The following is a 16600-nucleotide window of genomic DNA, read 5'->3' as shown; positions in this document are numbered from 1 at the left end:
TCTCTAAAAATCCTTTAGTATTATTCTCAAAGCATATCAAGTATTTACAGTCCCTACTGTTTTCTCAGATTGGTGCAAATGAGGAGCCTTTCTATTGAAATTACCATCATAAATGTTTAAAATTGAAGTAAATAATTAGACAGTCAAGCCATATATATTACCTTTTATAATCAAATACTTCAGACTACTTACAATCATCTCTTTGTAATCATTGCAATAGACTTCATTGAAAGACTACATTTTGGGGCAGAAAGCCTTAAACCTTCTGGACACATAAGCAGAAAGCAGTAGTAACTGTAGACAGGCACTTGGAGGGGAGGGTTGCACAGCCACAATGGCTGTGGAACATGTTCCAAGGTGGACTTAATTACAAAATTGCCCAGAACAAAGCAGTGAGGCCACACAGCTGATAAGCCATCCCACCGTCTGTCCACCTGCACAGTCACCCCTTCCTTCCACAGAGAAGAAGACATGCAAGGAACAAACTTCTGTCCTCTAGAGCTTTTGAGTCAAAGCACTCCTAGTATCACAGGTTGGAAAAGAGCAAAATAAAAGTGAAAATAAATATATTGTTCGTTCAGGCACTACAGTGCACATTTATAAAAACAACTGATAAATTACATAGAAAACTTCCCATAGTGGGCAATACTAAACTATCCTGTTAGAAAATAACAATTCCCAATCTACCTTCTCAAGGACTGTAAAATAAAATTCAAAGCAAAATCAAACCACCTAAAAATACAAAAAACCTTACCCACATACAAATATTTGTCCACGTGCTCTGAAGATTACTGGAGCTGGACATTGGCAGAGAACCAAGGAAAACTAATTCCAATGGTGGAGGCCCTGGACTCAGAAAGCCCTTCTCCTAATCCTAGAGAATTTAACCCTCCAAAACAAACTTCTGAGATAGTTTAAGTGAACATGATGATAAATAAGAAGAAAAGGGCAGGCCCTAGACTACATGAACGTCAGTACAAAGTTTTGCATATAGCTGCTGAATTCCCAACTTCCCTCTTTTTCTCTTTTTTTACCCCATCTTTCCTTTTCTGTGCTGCAAGAGATTTACAACTCTATCACAAAAATAAAATTATTAAAAACAATTCATCATTGTGTGTTTTCAGTTATTCTCTGCACAAACCAGACTGCTGCTACTCAAAGGATTTCAAGAACACCCTAAGAAGAATATATATATTTTTAGGCTAAGCTAAAGTTCTGAATAATCATTGCAAATCTCAGTGAGAGAATAAAGATCTCCGGGCCAAGCACACTTCAAGACAGAAACAGGAACTACAAATCTAGAAACACTAACAGATTGGACAGGAAAACATGACCTGTACAGCAGCCTGAGGAGATATGAAGCATGACCTCCTTCCAGTCTCTTCAGTGATCCTTGTGAAGAATGGGACTACAGATCACAATAATGCAATGAGCCACAAAACTGAACAGTTCAACGGTGTTGCCTAATGAAAAGGTTTGGAACCTTCAACTTATTTGGTACATACATTGAGCTAAAACCACAGAATTTTTTTGGAGCTGAGGTGGAAGAATGGTGAACCAGAACGTTTTACCACATGACAACAGTCCTGGAAGAGCATGCATTTGAGAAGCAGAAAGCAAGGAGTCTCACTAGAGGGCAAGCCAATCCACACCAAAAAGGCTAAGTTCCTAAGAAAAGAACATTGTGTTGAATGCCTTTCAGAAGTGCTGACAGACTGAAAAAGTTAGCATAGATCTTTCACTTACATGCACTGTGGTAAAAGAGCATATATTTTAGCTTCTATAGAAGATAATAAAGTGCATTACTGAATATGGACTATCTGTTACCATACACAACATATATTAAGGATTTCTGAGCCCAGATCTATTGTTCATTTTTCAAGAGAAACAGCATTAAAATATTGCTGGTGAAATCAATACTACGACTCATTAACAGACATTCCATGCTCTTGCATATTTTGCAGTTGTGTGTTGTACTGTAAAATGGGTATAGGTGACCAAATAGACTCCAGAGACACTGATGTTCAAAAATGCAAAAGGAAGACCTTTCATGACCAAGTATATTCTTTGTAGCTCAAAAAATTAAACTCAGGGAGTGATGACAATATGAATTTACTTATAGGTCAAGAATTGGAACAATTTGATGGAAAGGGTCAAAGACTTCTTCTTCTAGAATCCAGTGCATTTTTTATCTTATTATCTTATATCTTGGTTATAATCAGACGACAGTAAAACATACTGTGCAACCAACATGGCAAGGAGATTCTATGTAATCGTAATTAATAAGGTTAGAAATAGTGGGAAGACATGCACAAATTAAATGAGTTGCCTAAGATCATATAGTAGTTCAGCAGCAGATTAAGAAGAACATTTATGCCTTTTCCACAATCTCTTTTGGTCATTTGTTTCACTTAGCTATTTGTCACTTCTTCTTATGAGTAGTTAGGATAACTGCTCAGAAACTAACTAAAACATTTATTGATATTTACTTACATAAGAATTAATGTTCAAAGATATTTTCAGATCTTTCTGAAGCACATTTACATTTGAATTAATGTGGATGAACTGAAGATGTTGCATGTAAAATGTACAAAAGTGGCTATTAAAAGTTAGCAAGACTTATGCAATCTTTATAAAAACACAGTTATTGGAACATTTTTCTTTCTGCTTCCTCACAAATCTGTTGTTTCATTATTCATTTATCTGCTGCATTCAGCATTTGAATAATTTTGACCTTTTACCACCCTTAGACAATTCAAATAGAAGGTTTCCTGTTGTCAACACAAGCTCCTTGGGGCTGCACTCAACAGTCATATCTGTCAACTTGCGTTCTAGGCAATTTCATTTCTCACTTAAGACTTGCAAACAGTTACTTTCTCATGAAGGCTTTGAATTTATCAGTAATTCCCTCCATACTATACCTTTGAAAGTGGCTAATACAAATATCCATTGAGTCATTTTCCCACTCATCAATCTCTTCTTCTGCAGTCTTAGGCACTTCACTGCAGGTAAGCAAACATTTGGTAACCTGGGGACTTCTTTAATTTTTGAGATCTATCCATGCAAGTATTTTCTGTCTCAGAAAGTCTATAATTTTATGGGTTTAATAAATGCTATCCTAAAACAATTATATTGCACTGGGATATAAAGATATGCTGTGGAAGTTCATAGAGAGTAAAAGCTGAATATACTATTTGGATTTCACCATTGTCTACACAGTCTATATGAAAACTGATACATTACAGGCTACATTTTCAAAAGCATCTTGTCTTCTAGCTTTCCACCCACAATTTTGATTCAGTTCTCCCCTACATTCTAACATTTTTACTCACAGATCCCAAAACCACATAGAATGGCTGCACAACTCAAGTCTTGAGTGATATTTTTGACACCTTTAAAGACTTATCTCTATTCCACTTTTGGAGAAAAGAATCCTGTAACCCTTGGGACATCTACTGAACTCTTACATCTCCTTTTATTGAAAACCATCGAAATAGAATTGATAGGCTTAATGACTTTTAAACATGAACATAGCACTTTCTAGTTTAAATTCTACATGACTGACACACAAAACTATTCTCTGGCCATAGCCAGAGCTTCATCCTTCCTTGCCCAAGACACTGCAATGGGACCAATGGCCATGCACTCATCTTCAATAGCAGCATCATGATTTGAGGACACAAGTATCTGTTCTTTTTGTGTGGAAGGCTTTCTTCTCATCAAAATTGTTACATGAAGTTGAAAAACAAGCAGTATTTCTGCTGACTTTTCTGAGAGTCAGCCTGGACTCATAGCTAGCCAGGACATAACTGGATGGAAGGAAAAGCCTAATCTGGGAGACTCAAAGGCAAGAAATGAAGCTCTGAGGGAAATGGGCAGCCAGCAAAGCCACATTCTTTTCACAACTCTGAAAACATCTGTATTTCACTGGATGATGCTGCAGTCTTCTCAGTTCCTGTGGTAAGTCTGGATCTGTGTCAAATAGAAAAGTCTGACCTAGTTTTCAGTACTTGGGAAAGGAATATCAACACTGAGTTCACTTAAGTTAGAAATTGGGAGAAAAAGTAATTCATCACTATAATAATCTTTAGAAACAAACAAAAGGGAGACGATTTAAAACAACAGAAAAAGAAATTGTCTAGATAATTTCTTAGTGGATGCTAAATCTTTATTGCTAGAGAAAAAACTTACAGAAGTAGACAAAGGCATGAGAATGTTCTGCAAGGGATCCATCCCCAGTGGCAGCCAAGGGTTGGTTGAAGAACCAAAGTTTGGAGTCACACTACAGGGGGAGAGGAAGACAAGATGATGTGTGGGCTAAGCCCTGCAGCATTTCTGCTTCACCAGGTGATGTGAAAGCCACACACAGCCCTACTGTGTAAAGTGCAGGAGGAACTAGGATTTGCGGACGAACTAGTGTGGATGTTAGGAGCACCAATTCCTCTCTGATCTTCCATGCTATGGAGCATTCATATGTGCCTTTATATCTGATATTCCCAGTTGAATTGTAGGGAAACATCATCAGAACAAATATGTGTTTAGCTCCAGCAATCCTTTTTTTTTTTTTTTTTTTTGGTTGTTTGTTTTTTTTTTTTTCCAATCTCTTTTCATAGCTTCTGTCTCTTGTAGTAGGGTGAAGCATAAGGACTCAATGTGCTAATAGCATCTTATTTTTTTCATAGCAGACTGCATATATACATATGCAAATACAGTTTTGAGCTGGGATGATGGGTTTTGTTTAAAGCTGTCAAAATGAAGTCTGGAGAATATTCTTGATGATGAAAATAGATGAGTAATCCATTTGGTAGTATCTGTGTAAACAATATGCACAAACTCAGTTTCTTAAAGCATTTCTGCTTTTAATTCTTAAATTAATGCATACTGCTCAATTTGACAACTTCTTTAAACTTCTGCTGGCTCTCTGGTCCTGCTGAGATATGCTCCATTCTCTCCTTGTTCCTTCTGCAGACTGGAAATACATTTAAACTCATCCAACTTCTTAGAGTTAAAAAAAACCCCAAAGTGTCAAGCATAAATAAGACTGAACACAATTCATCACATCTTCTTAAGGCTAAGAATTGATAACAAGTTATACATTATCAATTACTCTTCTATTCAACTGCTGGGACTTGAGTACACTATATTCATGCCTTAACCTGCACCTGGTTGAATCCAGTGAGACAGAGAGTACATCTTTAAACAGTATAGTCTTCAGCACTTTAATTAATATTTAGAAAAGAGTCTGAATTTGCTGTCTCTGCCTATGATAAACCTGTTTTGATGCCAGTTTTACAGTTACAGGGTGAAATAAAGGACATGATTCCGAAGGGGAAACACAAAATCCAGGACTTTCCCTTTCCAAAATAATTTTAAATTCCATAAATAGTTTCAATATATCTATACTTGCGAGCTAGCAATGTCTCCTCAATTGTCAAAGCCATGTTTTCATTATTTCTGCTTTTGTTGGATGCCATAGAGACAAAAAAACCCACAGAGTAAAAATTTGAAAGAAACTTTTGCTGAGTGGGATATCATATGTCTTCAAAAAGCAACCTGGAAAAATTATTTTCATTTTTCTTCACAGAATTGTAGAGTTTAAAATAGACATTTGAAGGAGTGAGTATTAATGAATAAAATAGTGAAGCAAAATAATGAGGAAATGAGAAGCCTAGAAGATGCAAAGACCTATGAAACTGATGAGAATTAAAAACCCTGCAAACAGTTTTCTGACTTAGAATGGCAAACTCAAGAGAGATGAAAGATGAATGCATCAAAAAGAACATTTTTTTGTTCCTTGAAAGAATAGGTTATTGTCTACTTGTATTTCTTGGACACCACCACTGGTAGTGCACTCACAAAAAAACAATGGAAGATACATCCCTGCCCCGCGGAATGTACAATTAAAAGAGCCAATGGAAAAATGTCCAGTCATTGCAAAATGAATAGAATTAGATCCAAAATTAGGCAAATGTACTTAAACAGCAATGCCTCCCAGCATATTAGCAATAGCTGAGCAAAAGACACCAGTCAGCCTAACCATTCAAAGATAGATGTTTTGATGACAGATTAAGAATAAAAAGACATGGTAATGGATATAAAGAAAATAAACTGAAGTTGCAAGGAAATGTTTTGATTTAAAAGCTGAAGTTCTCAGGTCAAATATGCTGTCAACAGGGTATGACACTTAAGGTCTCAAAAAGCACTCAAAGCTAAACTTCAGCTGTGTGCATGCAAATCACTGGTGTGTGTGGTTGTTTATCACTGTCACTTGTACAAGAAAATGATAGAATTTACATCTGTAAAAGCCCGTTTGTGCTTAGTTTGTATTCAGTTAGCACATACAGCTGAGGTTTGTATGCATATCTGTATATTTTATCATTTGCTTGCAGAAAAAGCAATGCTCAAATTGTACCTGAAAAATAGATGTCATAATTCGAAAATCTGGTTCTGAGCAGTGCTCAGAAAAAGCAGAAAGTCCCAATACAATGATTCAGATAAGATCTAATCTATTTCCAGCAATGACACCAAAATAAGATAACACAGTTTATGATCAAACAAGCAAGATGCCAGACATCATGCAAATGTTAGAGTGTGTTTGTCTGTTCCTTTCTTGTGCCCTTTAATTGACAATGAAGTAGCTCGTAATTGTAACAGTCGTTAGGGGCCACTTTACCTCAGAGAAGGTTCTAATGTTTTGCTAACAAGTAGGCACAATTCATAACTCTCACTGCTCTTGTTTGATCCTGCCATGAAGACTCATGGCATGTCTGTTCTTTACAGTTGCGCCAGTCATGTAAACAGAACCAAAATTCCTGGATCAGGAGAGGTGTGAAGTTGAATTAATCACCTAACCTCTCTCTACGCCATCTTTGACATTGAGCTGGGCCCTTCACCAAATTCTGTATCAGCACAGTCCAAGCTATCCCCAGTGCACAGGAATCCGTTGGCCTTTGCGTATTTGCCACTAATATATATTATTTTTATATTTATTTATGTTTGACACGTATTACAGAAGGATCTAGATAAAATTTATTTAAAGTGATTTGATTCAGAAACACAAGGCCCAACTGCCAAGGAGAAGAGTTGGACTGTAAAGCTGTTCACTGTCTAGTTTAGTTCCTGTATTTGCCTCTAAGAGACAATGTTAGCCCTCAAACAAGAAACCACATTCACTCATAGTCTGGGAGTTTATCTATACGGCTATTAATCTCATTTTGTGGGAGCACCAGAAGAACTCACAGCTGCAGAAAAGAGTTGAAGTCAAAATCTAACAGCAATTCAAGAGATTATGTTTTTACTTCTTCGTGAGGCACTTCATCTATTCTCAACTTCCAAAAGGTACTTTCCTTGGATCTACCTGTGTCTACCTCAATTGAAACTCATCTTCCAGATAAGAAAAATGGTATCCCACCATAGCAGAATACTAAAAAATGGAATTCAAATTTGAGAGCTTGAGGGTGTGTCTGTGAAGAGAAAACCAATGTGAAATAGATCTAGTGAATGTTTTCTGGTTTAATACTGGAAATTTGTCTGGAAGATAGTCAAAGTACTAAACAGCTTTTACTAGAAACAATAAAGCTGCATAAGAGCCTGTGCTGGTTTGGTCCTGGGAAAAGCCCTATTTTCTTAGAACTAAGCCAACGGCGAGATGCCTGTTGTTTCTTGGGGCATTACCACACTGGTGTCTCACAATAAGAAAACAATTTTGCAGAAAAACCCTATTTTGAGTGCCTTCTATTAAATCGATTTGCATTTCTATTACTTTCTAATGAAAAACATTGCAGTTTACCTACTTCGCTATATTTATACGACTTTTATAAGCTTGTCAAGTTATCTTTTTTGTCAGCCCTCCATAAAGTGCTCTGGAATAATTGTGTTTACTGTATTAGGCACTTCTGTCTTTTCTAAAGAAAATTAGATGAAAACTAAGAGTTGATATGTTATCTAAGACTGACACACTTCCTGCTCCAGTACCCTGACAGTGCCCAGTGTCAAATACATTTCAAAGGAAAATAAGTAGACAAAAGTGTCAAATAAATATGCAATAATTAGTTGGTATGAGACTTTTCTCCTAATTACCACCACACTGTCATTAATTTATGCCAAAAATTACAAATTATATCTACAGTGTAAAAATATTTTTTGGTGTACCTCCTGTGACTGTTTTTCTCTTTACCCATATAAGGGTCTAATACTCTAAGAATTTAAAAGCCATTTTAAAATTCCAAAATAAGGTACAGCAAAGCAAATGCAAATCAGCAGACATTACATTCTCAAACATGAGTAATGACTCAGCGTTGTTCAGATGTGCGTTTTGATTTCTACAGCTGCATCTTGCAGTGCAGTGCTATCAGTCAGATTGAAGCTCTAAACAATCTGGTGATTCTACAGTTCTGTGACATCTAATAGCTCATTTACTTTTTTCTACCTGTCACAACAACATAACAATCTATTTAAAGAGCTCTTATTTAAGCCTTGCCTCCTACTAAAAAACCTGTGTGCTGGGACATGATTCAGAGGGATGGAAGGATTAAATAGGTACAAGCAGATAATATTGCCTTTGGACCATTCTTTCTGAAGAAACTAACTTCACAAATGCCATTTAAGTGAGATCTTTCTTATTCTCTGTTTAGGAAACAATATGGTTCAAGTATAACTGCAATGTACAAAAACAGAGAGAACAAGAAAATATTGAAAATAATGTCTATGTTTCATTAAAACATCCACTCAGACCATGTTGTGTTATATAAACACAAACATATATAAAACATGTATTTCCATCTCATATGGATGCACTTAACCCCCATACGTGACATAGAATAGTGGGTAGTTGGTAAACTAAAACATCCCTGCTTGTCATTTGCCAGATGAGCAAGATGTCATTCAGGATGAGCTATAGAAGCATTTACAAGCAAGAAATGCTGAGGTATTGGGGGGAAAATCATATTCTAAAAAAGAAATAAATAAAATAAAAGGGCGTTTATCAATGGAAATTGAAAAATTCTCTTCAAACACAAAGGCCAACTGAAAGCAGTCTCTAGAGGAGGAAAACAAAACCCAAACCAACCCAGAATAAAATCTTGATTGATGAAATAATTCTAAAATGTTGGAAAAAGAAACTATTCTGAACAGAAATTAGCTAATTGGTGTAGCTGATTATGGACAAGTGTTAAAAGAATAGCAGCCTGATTCAGCAGGCTAAGACTAGGTTTAAATGACATGAATGCAGAAGACTGGCTGCAAAACAAGTTTATGATTCAAGAGTAGCAGAAAGAAGAGATATAAATTGAAAGGATGTAAGACCATATTGGCTGTACACGCTTTCAAGTGGAAATTCAGAAAATCTGGAAAGCTAAAATTACAGGTATTGATTTCACTAAAAAGATAAAAACTTACTATTATATTGGAAGATCTCATTTGGCTCGTTCTGGGTAACAAGTTTAGTATGTATTACTTGTCATAGTACAAAGAATTCTTAATTGCTTGAGATGCAATTTCACAGCTCAAGTCTTCAAGTGAATCCATGATTGCTTATTTAGTGCTGGTGTATATTTTAAGAGTTGTGGGAAAAAAAATCTCTGGAGTAATTTCTTTTTCAAAAATGAAAACTTGACTTTTTGGCATAGCAACCAAGTTGTCTCTACTGGTAAAAATACAGCTCCTTGTTATCTCACTAATACTTGGCTAAACATGTTTTGTTTCCAGGAGGCAACTGAAAGGAATCTGATGTATGAACAGCCTTTATGACTGATGGTGATGGTTTGATGAGTGAAATACCTGTTCTTCTTCAGAAGGAATTTTACATCAATAAACTTTTTCTCTGCACTTAAAAATAGAGACTTCAAAACAAAACAGTTCAAAGGTGAGAGAAGTTTTTAAAAATTCTCATGAAATACTTAATTCAGAGAAAACAGCTTTGTCATACTATTTAGGTGCTCATTTGTAATCAAATTTTGGTTTTCCTTCTCACTGTTTGACCTTTGTAATAATGAGTATGCACTCAACATTGTTTATTATCTTGAAAAGTTTTCAAGTTGATAGGCCTAACTTTTTTTAAAAAAATTCTTCATAAATGCAGAAGATAATAATAATAATAATAATAATAATAATAATAATAATAACAACAATAACCTTTTAAGTACAATTCAAGGCAAAAGGAAATGCAGCTACAGTATATCACCTAAAATTACTTACAATTAAACTATCTTTAAAAAATTCTCACAGTGATATTTCAAGATTTTTGCATGGGCTGGGAAAAGCTGTACTTAATACAATATCCAAAGAGATTAAGGAGAATTCAGTTTTTATAGACATAAAATCATCAAAGGAAAACCTTTTAGAAATTTTAATGGAAGGTTTCAGAAGAAGGTAAATATGATCCAGCTTCATGGGCCTCAGACACCAGAGGATGACACAGCCTATTTGTAAACAAATGGTTATTTATTAGCTGCAGTATTTGAGAGATGATGATTGCTAGGGATTTATGAGTAAGTCATCTCATTTCTCTTAATCGAGGCAATGACTCAATTTTCCCAGCTAGAATGGAGTTTCAGTATGTTCCACCAATCCTGCAATACATTTTATCAATTGGGTATTTGGGGTTTTTTCTTAACTCTGAGCAAGAGTGATCCAAGACGTGATATCTATGGGGAGCATTTACTGTGACAAAGCACTGCATACTTAGCAGAACTACAGTCAAAATACTCTTTTCCGTTTCATAACAAAACTTCATTTGTAATTTGATTTAGAAATAAATATCAGTGCTATTAAAAATGACAGCAGGTAAGAAATAGTGAATAGTACAAAAACGTATAAAGGTTGCATAATAACCCAGTTAGTTCTACTGTACAAAGGCAAAGGAAGCTCCTAAATGCTTATTAACACAATCAGTTTTTAAATGCCGAGAGCACCACAGTGTGTGGGAATGGGTCAGTTCCTGTGTCTAGAGCTCTAGTAAATTGGGCAACATAGCTGAAATGACCAGAAAGTAATTTACTGGATTTTTGTCCTTTGACCTTGCAAATTTTCCATCACTGAACTTTTCCAGGCAGCTGCATTTTGAGGTTATAAATACATGCCTGTCTTTTAACTTCATGAGCTAAAATGTGTCCGAGATACTTTTGTTACTTGGATATTCTGATTTAGACTTTTCCTCCTCAGAGGCATGTTGTGAAAGAAACACAAAGCACAACGTAGACTCTTGAAAGTATTCTAAGAATGACTGATTCATATCAAGTTTCAGCAAAACTTTCCCATTATGTTTTTGAGGAAATAGATATATGTTATTCATAAATGCCCAAAGAACAACAGGACTATGTTTGGAAAGTCAGTGCAGCTGCCTAGCTTTTAAAAGCAAAAATTCTAAACAGATGTTACATCATATGTACACACTCTCAACGGATTTGAGTTGGTGGGTGCAGCAGAGGCCTCTGACATGTAACCTAGAGAAGTACTTGGGTTATGAAAAGCTGTCCCTCTTCTGTGAATCAGCCAGAAGAGCAGGTGAGACATGCATGTCATCTGGCCTACAGAATTATTACCTGGCAGGAGCAAAACGCTAGTTCTAGGGACAGACAAAGGTGATACCTCTCTATCATTTTCTAAACAGTAATCCTCCACAAATGCTATTTTCCTTACATCCATATCACAGTCAGAGATTCCTCGGCAGCCTTCCCAGTCAAATAATTTTTCTGAGATCCAGACTTTTCCCACTCCTTTCTATTAACTTTGCATTTTAACTCCACTTTTATCTGCCTTCATTTCTTTTCCCTAATAATTTCAGTTACTCTCTCTTGCCCTGTGCTCCATCATTTTCCCCACCCTTGTAACATTCAGGCCCAGCTGCCTAACTCCACTTAGGCAGTTTTCCTTTTATTGCTGTGGCATCAGCAGGGGTTCTTTGACACTAAAAGAGAGATAATCTCCTGCTACAAGCTCTGTTCTCCAAACCATAATACTTGTCAAAGAGAAGAGGAATTGCACAAAGCCCCACTTGGCCTCTTCAGTCCAGGCAAGAAGCAGATCCAGCTCAAAGATGAAGCTTTGGAGAAGGTAACAGCCAAACCCTAGTGGCTAAAAACATGGAGGCTTTTTCTTTTTTCTTTTTTTTTTTTTTTTCCAAGGAGGTTATAATTGCAAGCCAAATGTGGGCAGATTTTCACAGGGTAGCTCATGCCAAGCTTTAGGCCACTGCTCCAGAACATAAAGATAATACAGTTGTCTTGGTAATTGTAAACATTTCTCATAGGAGCAAATATATTTTCCTAAGAAATCTATTGTGAGGCATGGACCTACTTGCTTAAGCTTTCCAAAACAAGTAAAGTACTACATTCATTTCAGCCTGAGGCAGACACCTGCCACAGAAAACTTCGAGTTGAGTATTTATAATTTAGCAAAATTGTATTTTATCTGAAGACACTTAATAATGGGGAAAGACAGTATCTTAAATAAGGGGATTTCTTATGTGTTTATTTTAGATTTTAACTGTACTCGGCATTGTGGGGATTGAGTTATTTCCTCTGAGGGAATGAGAGTCATTTTGCAGACAATCTTAAAAACAAAATTTAACTACAGCTGTCTGCTTTGTTCTCAAGGGCATGGGAGATGCTTCAAAAAGGTTGAATTGTGAACTGAACAAATGAACAAAGCTTGTTTTAATAATTTCTGTATATGCATTTGCAAGGCATCTGAAAAAATACCCATGTGAATTCATCAGATGCAGTGATACTGGGTGTATTTCCCAGGATGAGATTAGGCAGATTGCCTTGGGTTTGCTCCACAGGGGACAGGTCAACTACCTTTATTGCATGCCATCAGCAATGTGCCACTGAGACATTTCCAAAAGATTAAATACTTCTCAGGATTAAGAAGCCTGGTTGAAACAGAAAATTTCCTTTTTTGTTTTTGCTACATGTAATGCCTATTAGGGGGCTATAAAGGGGATTATGGAATCATAATTCATCAACAGTATTGTTTGCTGTGGTCTTCTTGTTCTTATTGTTTATATTTATGAAAGTACATGCATTTTCAAATTGTATATGCATGTATATTTCTATTAAAATAAGTGCAGAATAATATGTTGTTTAGCCTCCCTAGACAACTGCTGCATTTCTCAAGTTACTGTGCCAGTTAAGCTTTGCTTTGTGGTTGGAAGTGGCAGTTGGTATAATTATTAAAGAGAAGAGATTTTCAAGGATTCAAAGGATTGCTTATCAGCAAGTACTCTATGTGACTCCATAATAATTCTCTATTCTGTAGTAGAGGTTTCTTTAAAATTCCCTCTACAATTAAGAAGAATGAAATTTAAGAACTATGCTAATAATGGTAAACTCTATTTCTTGTTAATTATTTCTCACATAGTCTTACAGGGTAACTTTTTCAGTTTATATTATCTGACTGAAAATACAAGATTCATATATTTTGGAATTTACTCTTTTTGATCAAAATGTTATTGAGTACAGGATACAGATTCTCAGTCAATCAAATAATTACTAAAACAATTATCAAAGCCTCACATGACACTTACATAATTTTATTATTAAATTTTTTATTTTCTTTTGGAAGCAGTTGTAACCTTCTTTCTTTGTGTTTGCTCAATACACAAATGAAGGCTGGTATGAGGTTCATAATTTCACAACATTACAGGTCAATCTCAGAGGCTGCAGGACTATGGATGGAGGATCTTATTTTTGGCTAAAGTCTCGCAGAGCCCCCACTTTATCTTTCCAACTTTTTTGCTCCTGAATCTGACCCTGTCTTTAAAATAGGCATCATGCAGTGAAGCACAGAAGTTCAGATGGCATAGATCTATTTTGAAACTTTTTACTTCCAATACATCTCCTCTAGAACTTCAAGAAAATCAGTCTCAGATCAGGGTCCCATTGTGATAGGAGCTGTACCAAAAAAAAAAAAAAAAAAAAAAAAAAAAAAAAAAAAAAAAAAAAAAAAAAAAAAAAAAAGAGGAGAGAGAAGAAAAGAGAAAGAACAAAGATGACTCTTACTCCAAAGAACAAAAATTATAAGGAAGGCTTGAAGACTTGGGGGGATGTAATAATTCTGGTAGATTTTAATAGGCACTTAGGCATTAATATAAATATTAGTGGGCATCAATACTGTATAGGAAGATGAATTCTGACATTAGAGACCATGTAATATAATTTAAGACTTTTAAACTAGGTAAGAAATATCAAAGCAAGTGCCAATGGAAATAATCTGAGATCAGTTAGACTGTACTTTCCACTTCTGCCAGACTTAATCTCAGACTAACTAAATTAGTCTTAACTAGGTTTAACTTAGCCTATCTGGAGAAAGATTGACAAAAATAGATACACCCACTTGCCATGTTTGTACTAGCATTGGTTGAGGTTAGGGCTCAGAGACAAAACAGGACCCTGTCCTGGGAAAACATTTCATTGACACTGAATCCATGTTCATACTCTGTGTCCCAGCTAGGGGACACAGGATACGTTAAGAGGATACATTAAGATCCTTGCTTCTTTGCAGATTATTGTTTAGAACTAGGATAAGGCTTTTCCCTACCAGCTGCCCAGCTGTTGACATTTTCTGCTCTTTTAGAACTCTTCTTTTTTATCATAGGATTGCAATATTTCTGCCAAGCTTATCAATAGTGCACTGCATAGGTGTATCTTTTACAAATTATTCATATTGCACTTTTTTTAAAAATTATTTCTTTTGTCTCATATCTCCTGCTTTCAACATTTTTTAAGCCTCAATCCTTTGAAATATTTTCTCTCTTTGGGGCAGTTACATTGAACTCTACCTGATGCCTAATTCAAGTGTGGAAATCAACACTACATATCACATACACTAAGTTTGGGATATTGAAATGTCAAGTGCAATTCTGAAGAAAGTATGAAGGGCACCCAGTGCCTAAGGAGACAGACTGAACCACCACTTCCTGAGATACCTGCAGCCAGAAAGGATGAATGTGATCATGGCATAAAATAAAGCCATGCAAATCTGGCAGCTCCCTTGGAAGATGATAGCTGTGCAAAATTTCCATGTTTAGCTCAACAAAGTGACAAGCAACTGTAGAACAGTCAGGTTGCAATAGCAATGGAGATTTCCAGTACATTCAGCATGCTTTGGAATTTAGGATACCCATTCAAGGTCTCTTAAGAGTTAGCACTTAGTAACTTCCAAATTTGTCTCCTCATTTACCATTGCTCATGTTAAACTGCACAGTGCTGTACATATATCAGTTTCCATTTTATTGTACAGAATCTGTTTTGTTAGGTAATGGTCATTAAGTTATCTTCAGTTAGCTATTAGGCTTGTTATACAGGCTTCATCTCTGTTTTTGTGGAGTGTGTGTTTAAAGCCTATTTCTTAAGGGACATGGTTGCCCCAGGCCCACACTGTTTGGGTATGAATGGTGTGTTTATAGGGTACTGAAAAACTGAAAGTGAAATAGATTTGCAAACTTAGATCATGTCGGAGCAAGACGAGCATGCTTCTGTCTGAATTATACATGGGCAAGCATCAGCTGCCTTGTAGTGCTATGGTCAATGAGGAGTCAGCCATGTGACTCTTCAGAAAAGGGTCCCAATGTGGTGAAATACAAGGGCAGATGGATTTGTAGGCTGTGTGAGTTCCAGAAGCCTTTCTCAGCCTGTAGGGAATGCTACAAGTGCCCTGTATTTGACCATGAAAAGCACTAAGACACATCAGGGGACACAGCAGCCTTAGTGAGCTCCATGATCCAGCCCCCAAGGTGCATGCAGACATAATCATATTCATGAACATATGTCTAGTTCTTTTACCCTCTTCCACAAGCTAACTCTTCCAGTATCAAAAGTGTTTTGATTTTGACTTTTCCTTACAGAGAAAAGAAAGCTCTGAGATACTTGGAGCAAATAATAATAATAATTACTTGACAGCATTATTGTTACAGTGCTCCACCTGCTCTCTCGTCCTCCACCATTGCACCAGCAACTCATTTGTTCAGTCTTGACTTGAGTGAAGCACTGCAGTTTCTTTCCAGCTCCTCCAGTGTTTCTCCTTGGTGGAGAGAAACTGCAGAGCTGTGCAAGACCTGAAAATGTGAGTACAAAAATATGCTTTGCAGCTCTTCGGTTGGCAGAATGCCCACCGTATGACCCAGCCTGCACAGAATGACCTGAAACTGTGGAAATGGGACACAGCCTTTCCCTCTGCCACGAACAGCTGTACTGCACCTACCTCTGGCCTCAAAGATAGCGAGGGATTATACTTCTGCTTATAGCAATGTAGCTCACATCATCCATTAACTTTGTGCATGATAAAAATGCTTCATTGTGGTGATACATCCTCTCTTTCAACCAACTCACAAAATTGGCAAGATAAACTTGAGAGAACAAGATGAACTATTCTGAAAGATGATACAGTTTATTTACATGCTCTGCCGATCAGAAAGCTCGAGAAGGGAGTTTGCCTCCAAAATAAAATTGCTTGGTTCTATTCCATGTTCCAATTCGTGATCATATACTATTTGCTGTTCAATTACTGTCTTTGTAGCTTCTTTATTTCTACTACTTTGCATATTTCTGATGCTGAATGTTTTCATATTACTTTTTCCCATATAATTAACTTTGAATTTTCT

This window comes from Sylvia atricapilla, chromosome 1 (genome assembly GCF_009819655.1).
Source record: "Sylvia atricapilla isolate bSylAtr1 chromosome 1, bSylAtr1.pri, whole genome shotgun sequence".
NCBI classification, from domain to species: domain Eukaryota; kingdom Metazoa; phylum Chordata; class Aves; order Passeriformes; family Sylviidae; genus Sylvia; species Sylvia atricapilla.
Note: the sequence above shows the minus strand (reverse complement) of the source record.